The 12269-nt window shown below is 42.1% G+C and overlaps 1 long non-coding RNA gene and 1 other non-coding gene across 4 annotated transcripts; one reads left to right on the plus strand and one right to left on the minus strand.

Annotated features, from left to right (window-relative positions):
* The first annotated feature begins 3370 nt into the window (after positions 1-3370).
* Positions 3371-3479, plus strand: LOC136529999 (small nucleolar RNA R71). The gene has a single exon (XR_010777510.1). It is a non-coding gene; the product is annotated as a small nucleolar RNA R71 (small nucleolar RNA).
* Positions 3480-5920: 2441 nt separating this feature from the next.
* On the minus strand, positions 5921-12012 carry LOC136529909 (uncharacterized). 3 transcript variants are annotated; one of them, XR_010777468.1, is made up of 3 exons: positions 11813-12012; positions 9990-10371; positions 5921-9506 (listed from the first exon to the last, which is right to left on the minus strand). It is a non-coding gene; the product is annotated as an uncharacterized lncRNA (long non-coding RNA). The 3 variants fall into 3 exon arrangements; XR_010777469.1 differs by having other exon boundaries at positions 5921-10035; positions 10106-10371; positions 11813-12011; XR_010777467.1 differs by having other exon boundaries at positions 5921-10371.
* Between the last annotated feature and the right edge of the window lie 257 nt (positions 12013-12269).

A 12269-nucleotide genomic window follows, 5' to 3' on the forward strand; every position in this document is an offset into this window, starting at 1 on the left:
GAGTCATCCCTATTGACATCTACAGGATCGACAGGAGCCGCATGAAGGAGAAGAAGGACCCAGCTATCCTGGAAGCCTTCCTCTCTGTTGTTCTTCTCCTTTTCCTTCGCTGTAACCCGCACTTTCCCTTGGCCAATAAAAGAAAAAGCAGGGCACCCCATGAGGGGGGATCCAATCCGATCTAGATCCGCACAAGAGCATGACACGAGCACACGGCTGAGCAGTGATCGAGCCCTCAGCACCCATTCACCCCTTTCCCTCTCACTTGTTTGTAACCCCTACTACAAACTTTTAGTGCTAGTAACATGAGCAGCAGCGATGAACTGGACATAGGAACTTTCTGCCCGAACTAGTATAAACCTCGTGTCCTCTAAGCACACCATCCGAGCCAGACGCGCAAAACTAGAAATTTACTAGTCGGTACTCGAAACACCGACAAGTTTATTAATCACAAAGCAATATTATTGTTATTATTAACAAGTTAGATATGAGCATATCCAGAAAATGATTAAGTTGCCAAGGAACAGCAAGGGATTAGTGTTCCAAGGTCCACAATCAACACCAAAATCACACTTTAGTCATACGGTGATGAACTTTAATCATTTAGCATGTATTAATTAATAAATAAAGCATGTAATTAAGTGGATAATTAAAAATTATTAAAAAAGTACCAAACTTTTTGTGTAGGTACGTTATTGCACATAACATTTACACAAAAAGTTTTAGGTTTAACATATTATTATTTTAACCTATAAAAATCATGGAAGGTGCATTTATTAATTAAAAGAGGCAATTTGTAAGCACACCAAAAGTACTGAAAATGCTAATTTCATATTTTTCTTAGGTAGAGTACATCATAAAGAGACTACACAAAAAATTGCATTTTTATAAGCTCAGATTATTTAATTATGAATTTAGCAAGAAACTAAACATTTTATTGTGTTCGGAAAAAAGATAAAAAGGAATAAAACTTTTCTCACCCGACCCTATGCTAGCCACGCTCATTGACGTGGGGGGCCCGGGGTCAAACTGACCTAGCCAGCCTTTGACCGTGGCTCGTCTACCTTTGACCGGCGGGTTCTCACCGCCAATGTGGTCACCGGCGACGAGGCTGGCACCTACATGACCACGGCGAGCAGGTGCATCCAATGGTGGTGGTGGTGGTCGAGCATCTAGGGTTTCACGAGGAGCTCACCGTTGATGTTTCAGCCACTACAGCATGCTAGAGTCAAAAAGAGAGGGACGACATGGTCCAAGATGCTCACCATGACCACAAATGCTAGCAAAACGAATTGAAGTCGAGGCGAAGCTAGCTTGTCGACGGTGATGGAGATGACGACAGGGTGAACTGGCAGCGAGATGGTGTTTCGACATGTTCGTTGCTCTATAGTTCAAACGATAAGGACGATGAGCAACACGGACCTCTTGGGCAACTCAAAATGAATGATGGAAAGGAGAGAGGTGCCTCAGAACGTGCTGGCCACGATGAGGGTGAACCTTGGCGACGATGGTGAGCCACCACGGTGGGAACGGGTCGTGCGGCCAACTCTAGTGTCAATAGGCGGCTTGAGCGGTTCGGGGAGATGCGCGAGGATGCAATGGAGCTACGCGCACGAGCAATTGAGCAAAGGTGCATCGATCGTGGTGAATTTGCTCGGCGAGCTCTCTGGTCGGGCGGTGGAACAAAGGAAGGAAGAAGACGATGGCCAGGCTCGGCTCATAATGTTGAGACTGAATGCGAGCAAAGCAACCAAACAAAGTCAGCAGCTGCTTCGCGTGGCCACCAGTGAGCAGGTGCGTGTCCGCTCGTAAAGGAACGATGCTAGGGCAATGGGCGGTTGGCAGCGAGCAAGTGAAGCAGGAGAAGCAGGTTGCTGCCAATGCACTGTTCATGACTGAAACCCTCCCCTTCTCCTCGCTCGATCTCCTAATTTCATTAAGCAACTTGAAAAACTTCCTTAACAAGAGTTGCTCAGCTTGATGTCCTCTCCAACTTTATTTACTGACTCAAGCTCTAATTCTAAATAGTTAAAGAGATTTTGAATCCCAAAGATGAGAAGATAAACTTTGGATTTTCAGTTAGGGTTTTGGTAAAGGTGATTAACTTAGCAAGTTGGTGATTTAATTAGTGCTTAATTAACTATCAAACTTATCAACCAATACCACCATTGGTTAGCACAAGGATTGCACCAATCAATGAAGCAATGGTTGAAGCAAAATTATTTGAGAAATTCTTTTTAATAAATCCCCTAAAAATGATTCCAATGCTAATTTCCATGACTTAAGTGAAAAAGGACGAAGTGTTGAAATTCAACCCTGATTTCACTTTTGGAGCTCAATTTTTAGTGGATTGGACTTGGATTCATACTCTACCCTTGACACTAGTGTAAAGTATACTCTTTACACTTCAAAGTTTATTAGGGCATAAATCCAAGTATTTTAATGAAATTCAAAAATAGAAGGCCACAAAGTACCTTAAAAAATTTTGAGTTTAAACACAAACCAACACAAATGCATTACATTACAAGTAAATAAATATTATTTTTAGTAAATGCAAAGCATGGTGAGCTACTATAGATGATTAACATGCTTGATGATGACATGATCAAGTTTTAGTGATGCTTCACCACGCCATAACAAGGTTGGTTGTCTCCATGGTTCCTTCAGGTTTGTCAGGAATTCTATCATTTTCATAGGATTGTATGGCAGCAGCAATTTGAGCTAATTGAGTTTCTATCATTTTATTGAAACTAAGTTGATTCTTTAAAGCAGAAGAAAACCCATCAAATTTAGCATTTATATTTTCCAACATCTTGTCATGAGCATGCAATTTTTTATTAATGCTATCAGTCATTCTACCATTGCTATAAACAAGATCTTTGAGAGCATAACTGTTATTACCTTGATTATTCATACGTTGAGAAGAGTAATAATTTTGGTGCGCTGATTCCATCCTTGATGTTGTTGTGGATGAAACACGTTGTCGGTGTTAACAAAGTTCAGATCCTCCTACGTCTCGGGATAAGAATTTCCTGAATGTCCAAGATCCCCACAAACTTCACAAGTCATGTGGGATTCTATGGCTTTGAGTGTCTCTTGGACACTCACCTTCTCATAATGTTCTACTCGCTTCACGAGTAGATCCATCTTAGCTGCAAGCATGTCAATTTCATTAATTGAATGCATACCTCGCTTATGGGCTTGGAGTCGATTGTCACTCCATCCTTGGTTGGAAACCATCTTCTCGATCAGTGTCTCAGCATCTACAACACTTAGCGAAAAGAATGCTCCACCAGCAGCAGCATCTAAATGACTCATATCTAACCGTGCTGATCTATGGTAGAAGTTCTGGATCAAAAGCCAGTCTTCCATGCCATGGTGTGGGCATGCAAAGACGTACTCTTGCAGTTGTTCCCAAGCTTCAGGAATCGACTCATCTGCTAGTTGTTGAAAACTAGAGATCTTATTTCAAAGAGCATTAGTTTTCTCTATAGTGAAAAACTTGACTAGAAAAGCGTTGGAACACTTGTCTCATGTGTCTGCAGCATTGCGGTTAGATTAAAACCATTGGTTAGCCTTTCCTAACAAAGAGAAGGGGAAAAGGCGAAGACGTATAGCCTCTTGGTTCACTCCCTTTATGGTGAATGTGCTACAAATCTTCAAAAGGTGTTGGAGGTGAGCATTTGCATCCTCGTGGGCTTTTTCACAAAATGGACTAGTTTGAACCATCGTAATTAACGCTGGCTTAAGTTCAAAGTTAGCTTCCCCATTGATAACATTGGGTCCGATGGCTACATTAGCAGCCGAGAGTGCAGAAAAATCATGAAAGGACTTGTCGCCCATGATCATGTTAGGTAGTGATAGGGTATGAGGAAAAAAGGATAAACTACTTAGGATAACTAAAAGGCTAGTTAGCAAAGCTAGCAAAAATATAAATCTAAGGCCAGTTCCTATTCTGGTAATGGCGCCAGAAATGCTTGTTAATACTTCTTAACGACTAGTGGAGAAATTCCACAAGCGCATAGAACTATCGCGTACCACTTCGCTTGGTGAGTACCAAGTGTCGAATTTATATTTTTCTCACAGGAAGGCGAAAGGCTAGGTTTATATTTTTAGATAGGATTGCTAAGGTAAAGCCTAAGTGCATCCTAGGTAGATAAACGATAATGAGTGGGTTGTGTTTGAACTACATACTAAACTACTAAACAAGCTAGAGATAGCTAGGTGGGAGAGCGTGTGATTTATCTTTCAGCAACTAAGGGTAAATAAATGACTAGGAGAAATGCGCTAGTACCTCAGAGCATAGCCCGTCTATCAACTAGGAGAGTTAAATAGACAAGATCTACCATGAGCCCTATGATTTAATACCTAACGTGGTAGAATACAGAGGATAGACAAGGCTGTCACCACTTGCCACCTACCACAATCTATCTGAAGGCCTAGCCATATCCACAAGTAATCTATAGCCTAAGCACCTCGCTTAATCTATAGGCTTACTACTTTGATCTGAGCTACGTTGAAATGAGATCAAAGTACCCTAACTAGACGGTGGAACCGATACTAACGAAAGACTACTAATAATATGATAACATGTGCTACTAATGCCAAACAATAAGCACCTGAGCTCACTAATGATGAACAATAATGAACAAGTATTTAAGTAAAGCAAAGCAATAATACTAGAATAAAGTGCTGAATATAAAGTACTGAATAAAGTAAATGCTAAATGAAAGAATTACAAAGGAGCTATACCAAACCTAGAAGACTCTTCTAAACTCTGAGAGAAGCTCCGCTCTTGCTCTACTTCCACTACTAGACTACTACTCTAAAGCTAAGCTAAGCTAGAGAGCTTGGAGAAGCTTGGAGAGCTTGAAAATGAATGGGGCACTTCTTCACCGAGCTCCACACCCCATATTTATAGTGTAGAGAGAAGGGGGTACTTGTAGGCAACTAGGAGGTCGATGGCCACCCTAGGGCACCGGGCGACGGCTAGGGTGTGCTAGGCAGCCCTAGGATGCACAGCCTTTGCATCCTACGATGCTGGTTGGCTCCCAATGGCGGTTGTAGGACTAGCATATGTCAAAATTCGGGAAGGAAGTCAGTTGGAGCCTCCCAAGTGTATGGCAATGGGCCCATGGATCCAAGGCCATCCAATCTGAGCCATTCATCAAATCGACATTGAATGGATGCTTGCCATTACTTCTGGAGCAGCTCCCATAGATCAGTGACGTGGTAGGGCCACTTGGGGGTCGGGCGATGCCCTTGTGGGGCCGAGCGGCGAGGCCAAGTGGGCCCATGGCCCCCTACCACGTCCACTTGTTCCCTATGTCCATATTTGTCACCAATTTGGCCTATTTTTTGTTTAAATTTCTGGCATACAAATAATTCTACAAGCACAAGTGGAACTAGGTGAATTATAAACAAAATTCTACATATGTGATGATGATTTACCTGACTTTATCATGCTTTTGGGTGGAATGTTGATGGTCAAAATAGGTGTTAGTGACCGTCAACAGCATCGAGATCCAAATACAAATCCCAGACTTAGCCTAGGGTTTATCTCATCAATATAAACCGACAAAATACATGACATAGGGTTTTACGTCATTTTGACGGCCTGAACCTGTATAAATCTTGTGTCTTGTGTCTTTATTACCATCTAGTTCCTATTCACACGTACCTCTACCAATCAATCTACCATCATGGGTATACCCCTTTGTGGACTACCGATGATATTCTGTCGACAACGTCTCCACGAGATGGTTGTTTGGTTAATGGCCTTTTGGCCATCGGGTACGATGGGGTCCCCACAGACGACGCCAACTATGGGGGTCTTGCTCAGCTTTCGAACCCTCGACGTAGGACCGACAAAGATGGAGGCCAAGAACAACCCCCAAGAGGAAAGAGTAGGTCACACGAATTTTGGGATCTAATAAATATGAAATAAATGGCAATAATTTCCCCTGCTTACATAGTCACTCTATCCCAATATTTATAGCATACACCAGGACTGGCGATGAAATTACATGCATGATCACACAGATGCGGAATATTTCCATTCTGTCTAGGGGCAACCTAGACTTTTGGGCCCGAGCTAATTTGACCGCAATCTTTGGGGACCACACCCTTGGGGATCAACGCATGCCACTCTCCCAAGGTGCCTTCGCCTAAGCATGTTCACAGGGGCTTAGAGGGCGCTGACGGAGACGCCCATGGTCTTATCGCCTTTGCTGAAGGCTCATGGTCCAACAAAACAGACTTACTCAATGTCATCATTGGAGGTCCCAAAACGATGTCATGGGTGACGCTCCCAAAGGTGCTTCGGGGTTCATGACGTTCACCACTTGAACCTGCATAGGGTACTTTGTAGGACATAGCCGAGTAAGGGGTCCAGGTTTGGAGGTACAAAGGGAGTGGTGGTGGTGGTGCCGCTGCGAGAGCGCTTCCCCCAACAAATGGTGATTAATTGCATGAGCACCGGTGGTAGGAACCGACCGACGATTATAGAGCCCTTCAAGACATATTTTGACTCGCATGGGCTAGAATTTAGTCCATAAAATTTTAATCCCCACCCCCTGCGCCTACTCCTTGACATGCCTGCTTCATGGCGCGGCTCGGTTAAGTTTTAGTGTAGTAGCGTGCTCCCTTCCTCCCTTTCGCACCATTGTTCCCACTCGCAACGACCCCTGCCAGCCTTTGTGCCCGCTCCCCTCAAGCATTGTCATCGACATGTCTGTTCGTCACCAACCCTGTTCACCTATTGAGTCAGTTCGTAGGCGGCCGACAAAAAAGGCACCCCAACAAGCCGCCTCCTGTCTTGAGCAGCGTGCCACTCGCCACCACCTCTCCTTAGCCGCCTACGCTGACATCTCCGGCAAGCCTCATCTTCTCCTACTCGGACAACTTTCTTCGAGATGCTTAAACACGAGTATAGAGGTGCCTCATGTGTCTACAAAGGATTTTGGTGACATATACATAGGTACAGAAGTGATGCTATTCTCCCAAAATTCCTAGCTACTTTCTTCCATGGATAAACTCATTGAATATGATCATTTTTGTCATCTATGATTCCAACATGAGATAAATGAATAACAAAACTGAATTACACAAATTCTTTCTAAGTAGGTATCTGTCTGTATAAATTTTGTAATCAATTTACATATTTGGCTTCGATATGATCTTGGAATTGTGATTTGTCACTTAAGTTTGCTAGTATTTGCTCGCCTTCTACTAGTTAAGTGTTATCTATTTCAATTAAGCTATGTATGTCTATATTGGTCAACTCAAGTACATCCTTTTTTTTTCAGGGCAGATCCTCGTGAAAACAATGGCAATCATACCGCCTCCTTACCTTTAACCAACCAACATTGTTGGCCAGAGGAGGCATAATTTATCCACGCGTTGAAAAAAAAATCCCCTCGTCTACCTCATGCCAAAGCACATGTCTAAGGCTAGCCCAGTCTCACGGGAACTACGGTACTGCTGTGTATGGATGGGGCAGAGGTTCGGGAGTTTTCTCGACCTGCGTAAAAATGTCTTATTCTTAAACAAAATACACGAGGGCTGTCTTATCCCCGCAGGTCGAGTTTTTTTATTATAAAAAATTTCACATAGAGACTATGACAAGTACGGCAAAAGATCTTGAAACATGGGCCAAGTTTGTATCTTTTACTGTATACTACCCAATGAATTATATAAACCTCTATAGCCTACTTTAATATTCAAACTTTGTGAATTCATACGTTTTTTGCTACCCCCACTCTGCGCTGCAGCTACTACATCCACATACTTGGGATACATGTCTTTTCATTATGAAAGTCTGAGTGGAGAGCACTGTCGTTTCTAATCTTGGGGCACATTAGTTTGTTAAACTTGTAATACAGGTCTTGTATTAGCTCAAATTATGTGTAAGCTTGGATTGTTCTTCTCAAAATTAAACTTGTGCTCGGATACGATGCATGGATTTTATGAATGTATCTTTATGCATTGTGAACATTCTATTAAGCTTCATATGGACAAATATTATGAAGCTGCATTATTGCTACTGTAGCTACGCCTGTCCGAAACCGATATGCTCTTCAACATCGGATCAAGCTGTGATCAGCATTCAAGTATTTATCACTGTTGGTTCAAGCAATGATAAGGTGTTCATAGAACGATCATCACTGTGTCGGATCAACCAATAGGCCGCGTTGATCAAGTACTCATCAACGTTGGATTAAACAATAGGCCAATGTTGATCAAGTACTCATCACCACCGGATTGCACCACTAACTAGTGGTGACTTTACCGCTCATCAACGCTAGATCAAGCTGTGAACCGACGATTAGAGTATCATCAGTCCCGGATAAAGCTACAAACCGGTGGTGACCATGTAGTTATCACTGTTGGATCAAACGCTAAGACAAAGGTGACAACCCATTACCTCCGCCGTTTTTAGACCACCGGTGATACGTCCACATATCATCACTGAGGGCTAAAACCGACAGTGATGAGGGGTTTCCAACCCGGCAGGGAAGACGTTTATATAGTAGCATGCCCAAGCCAACAAATTTGCCATTGCCATTGTCACAAAATGTGATGTTGACATAATATTCACTTGCATTTGAGTTGAGTGAGTTGAACATCTTATAATCTCCTATCATTTTGAGTGCATCAAATATCCAACACCCACTGCCTCATTCAATGTGATCAATTCTTCTTAGTTCCCAAACTTGATAATACCAAATTAATGACAATATATTTCTATTTAATCAACAAATGCATAGTTCAAGACGATATATTTCAATTCCTCTTAAATCACAAACAAACGGTATGGAAACATAATAATGTAGGGGGTGTCTGGTTTGTAGAATGAAGTAGTACATCATCATCTCACTTTCTAATTTTTCATTTAGTTTGTGGAATGGAATGTCATCACCTCATTCCTCACAAGCTAGTAGTAAGTACTTGTATGTGGAATGAGATCGTTTTACTAAATTTGAGAAATGGACTCATGATGCATCACCTTATCTAAAATGGGTTGATTCACCAAACCAAACACTCCATTAATACAAAATTAATGATGATGTAGATCAATGTGTTGTATGTGATCTCAGGCTAACTGAGTCCAACTTAACACATAAGTTAAGGTCCACCTATCAGTGTCGATCTATTATTTTATTTATCGTGATCGGCAATCATAAGAGTTATCCAGAGTCAACCCTAGCCCCACAGTGTATATATGTGACCAAAGGTAATTTCGGGATTATGGCTAATCCCTCAACACCTAAAACCATCTAACTGATCAATTAGGCGCTGCGAGGGGTTTGGAAGCATGAATCCTTGTTCTAGGAGTGTGGAAGGCTACAAATCGGATCTACATCAAGTTCTTCATCAAGGGAGAGCCCCAGCTCTTAATTTGTGAAGATTGGAACATCAACTTTATCTACATCAACCCCACTGCATCTACAGATCGAGGCGTTCAGATGGCATCTATAGACTCTGGTTAGTCACGAAGATCAATTCTGCATAAGATTAAGTTTGCGGTCATGATTAGTCTAAGTCTGAGATCTTGTTTATGCTAAGTTGTAATTCAACACAACGGCTCTTGTATAACATCAACACAATATAACGTGAATTTGTATGTTCAGACCTGCGCGTACATACTAGCTGAAATTTTTTAAGATGAAATTTATGTCATCTACTCTCTCTATTCCAAATTATAAGTGATTCTAACTTTCTTGCAGAGTCAAAATATCTTAAGTTTGACTAAAATTATAGAGCAAATTACAAAAAATTATGACAACAAATATGTATGCTATAAAAATATAACTAATGCAGGATCTAATGATAGGTATTTGGTATCATAAATGTTTTTATTTTATTATATAAATTTAGTCAAACTTGAGATGTTTTGACTCTCTAAAAAGTTAGAATTACTTATATTTGCGATGGAGGAAGTATAAAATATAATTTATCAATAAAAAATGTTAGAAATGCATGACCACCTGCGCACTTTTGATTGCGTTGGCAATTTGTTGCTTCACTGCCTCACTGGGACAAAAATTGACATAAAGATTCGGGATTCCAAGATTGAAATAGAAATTAGGGAATGGGAAAGTACCAGCTTAGGTGCGGTCAAGCTGCTATGCGTTCTGCCGCAACGCCAGACGGCGTCATGTCCGCACAAACTGGTGCGTCGCATATCAGAGCGACAGCCGGCAGCTCCAAAGTGTCATGCCCCAGCAGTAGCCCCACTCTGGCATCGCCGATCGATTTGCCACGCTTGCTTGCACCATCGCCTGCGCGCGTTCGTCCTTGATACGATGGTCACATCGTCACCCGAGACAACGCTGGTGCTAGGATGCATTTGCCGTGCGAATGGAGCACCTGCAAGAGCAGAGAGAGATCGGAGCGAGGACCAAGAGAAGAGGCTAGCTAGGCCGCACAAGTTGTGAAGGGACGCTGTTGGTGGGGTGGTGGCCGTGGCTTCTACCTTTTTGCTGGATTAGGCCATAAGTTTTTTTTAACGCATTAGGCCATAAATTTTCAAGGGATGTAATAATTTTTTTGGGCCATACCTAGGATTATAAGCTAGGGTGGCCCATAGCCCATATCCACCTCTATGAATAAAAGACATGTTGAATCGTAGTTTGTTATAGTATACAAACTTAAAATGTGATTTATCTCTATCTCTATCTCTTTATATCTCTCTCTCTATATCTGTCTCTATCTCTATAAAAGTTCTCTATGTCAGGGCTTTTAAATAAACTTCATATGTGCCTTCTTTGGAGAAGCCAAAGCCTTACCAAAGAGGGCCCTAATATTAAAGAGCGAAGAGTTTTTTTCCAACCCACTTTTTTTATTTCTAAAATGTCTCTGTGCTTTCCATGTTCCGTGTATGACCTTAATTTATAACCCGTGTTTATATGAGTTAGAACGACTTATATATTGAGATGGTACGGAATCAGAAATCAAGACGTAATGGATCCCGTTGCAGCGTACGAACAAGTTTGCTAGTCTATACCTATATCTATGCTTATATAATACTAAAGCGAAAATTTCATTTTTCCAACTCACACTACGCTCTCCCTTGTCCGTCCAACACTCATCCTTTTCCGTCCCATGGTCTATATCATCCCTCACTCTCATCTTTCTCATTTAAAGTTTGTCCCACTCTTAACTTTATAGTTTAAAGTTTGACGTCATGGCATCGTTGGGGGTGCATGGACATATTTGTTAGCCTATATCTATAATTATACCTATATACGAGCAATATTAAAAAGCAAAATTTTCTTTTTCCCATCATTCACTGCTCTCTCCCTCGTCCGTTTAAAACTCACTTTCTTGTGTCCCTCGGTCTATGTCATCCCTCACTCTCATCTTTCTTGTTTAAAGGTTCACCCACTCTCAACTTTCTAGCTTAAAGTTTGATGTCATGGCCTGACCGCCAAACTCGTTCACTTTGCCTTTCTTAAACTTATAACCGGTCGATACAAAGGCCACCTATATTCAACGTGCATCAGTCTCTTGCATAGTTATCAATTTCATTCCGGTACCGGCCTGAATGACCGAAACGCCTCCTACCGGCCACCAGAACGGCACAAAACTCGCGCCATCCTGTACCGCCTTCTATCCTGGGCGATTCCAGTCGTTCCGGACAAATCCGGCCGTTCCGGACGGAATCACGCCTGCCGTTAATCTCGGTACCGGAAGAAAAGCATGAAATCAACAAACATGGAGAGCTTTCGACAACAGAGAAGAAGCAAGCAGAGAAAGAGGATGATGCATGTAGAGGTATCGACCGGTCGGCAACAGGCGAAGCACTCACCAGCGATAGCGAATCCAAAATTCTCGCGAGTGCGGAGGAGGCACATCGAGCGCAGCAGCAGCCCTCGTCTATAGGCGGCGGCGGCGGCCTACGCCGAGCAGGCGAGGCACTCGATTGGGAATTTGGGATGCGTTGACTACTGTTGTTCAGTGCCTCTTGTGTTTCTGCGGCTGAGTTTTCACAGGCCAATGTAGCTTGGGCCGCTGTTGGGCCTGTGCCAATGCTTTATATGTGCTTTAGTGTTTATTAAATTTATTTGTAATAATAGTTCTGCTCAAAGAATTTGTAATAATAGTTTATTTATATGTGTATACATGAACATATTATTAAATTATTGAATCCGAAACAGTACACCAGAATGCACTGGTATCGGCACGTTCCATTCCAATGGGTAAACCAGAATGGCCACCGGAATGGAATTGATAAGTTAGATCTCTTGTTAATTTTCTATACATAA

Source organism: Miscanthus floridulus, chromosome 19, assembly GCF_019320115.1.
Source record: "Miscanthus floridulus cultivar M001 chromosome 19, ASM1932011v1, whole genome shotgun sequence".
NCBI classification, from domain to species: Eukaryota; Viridiplantae; Streptophyta; class Magnoliopsida; order Poales; family Poaceae; genus Miscanthus; species Miscanthus floridulus.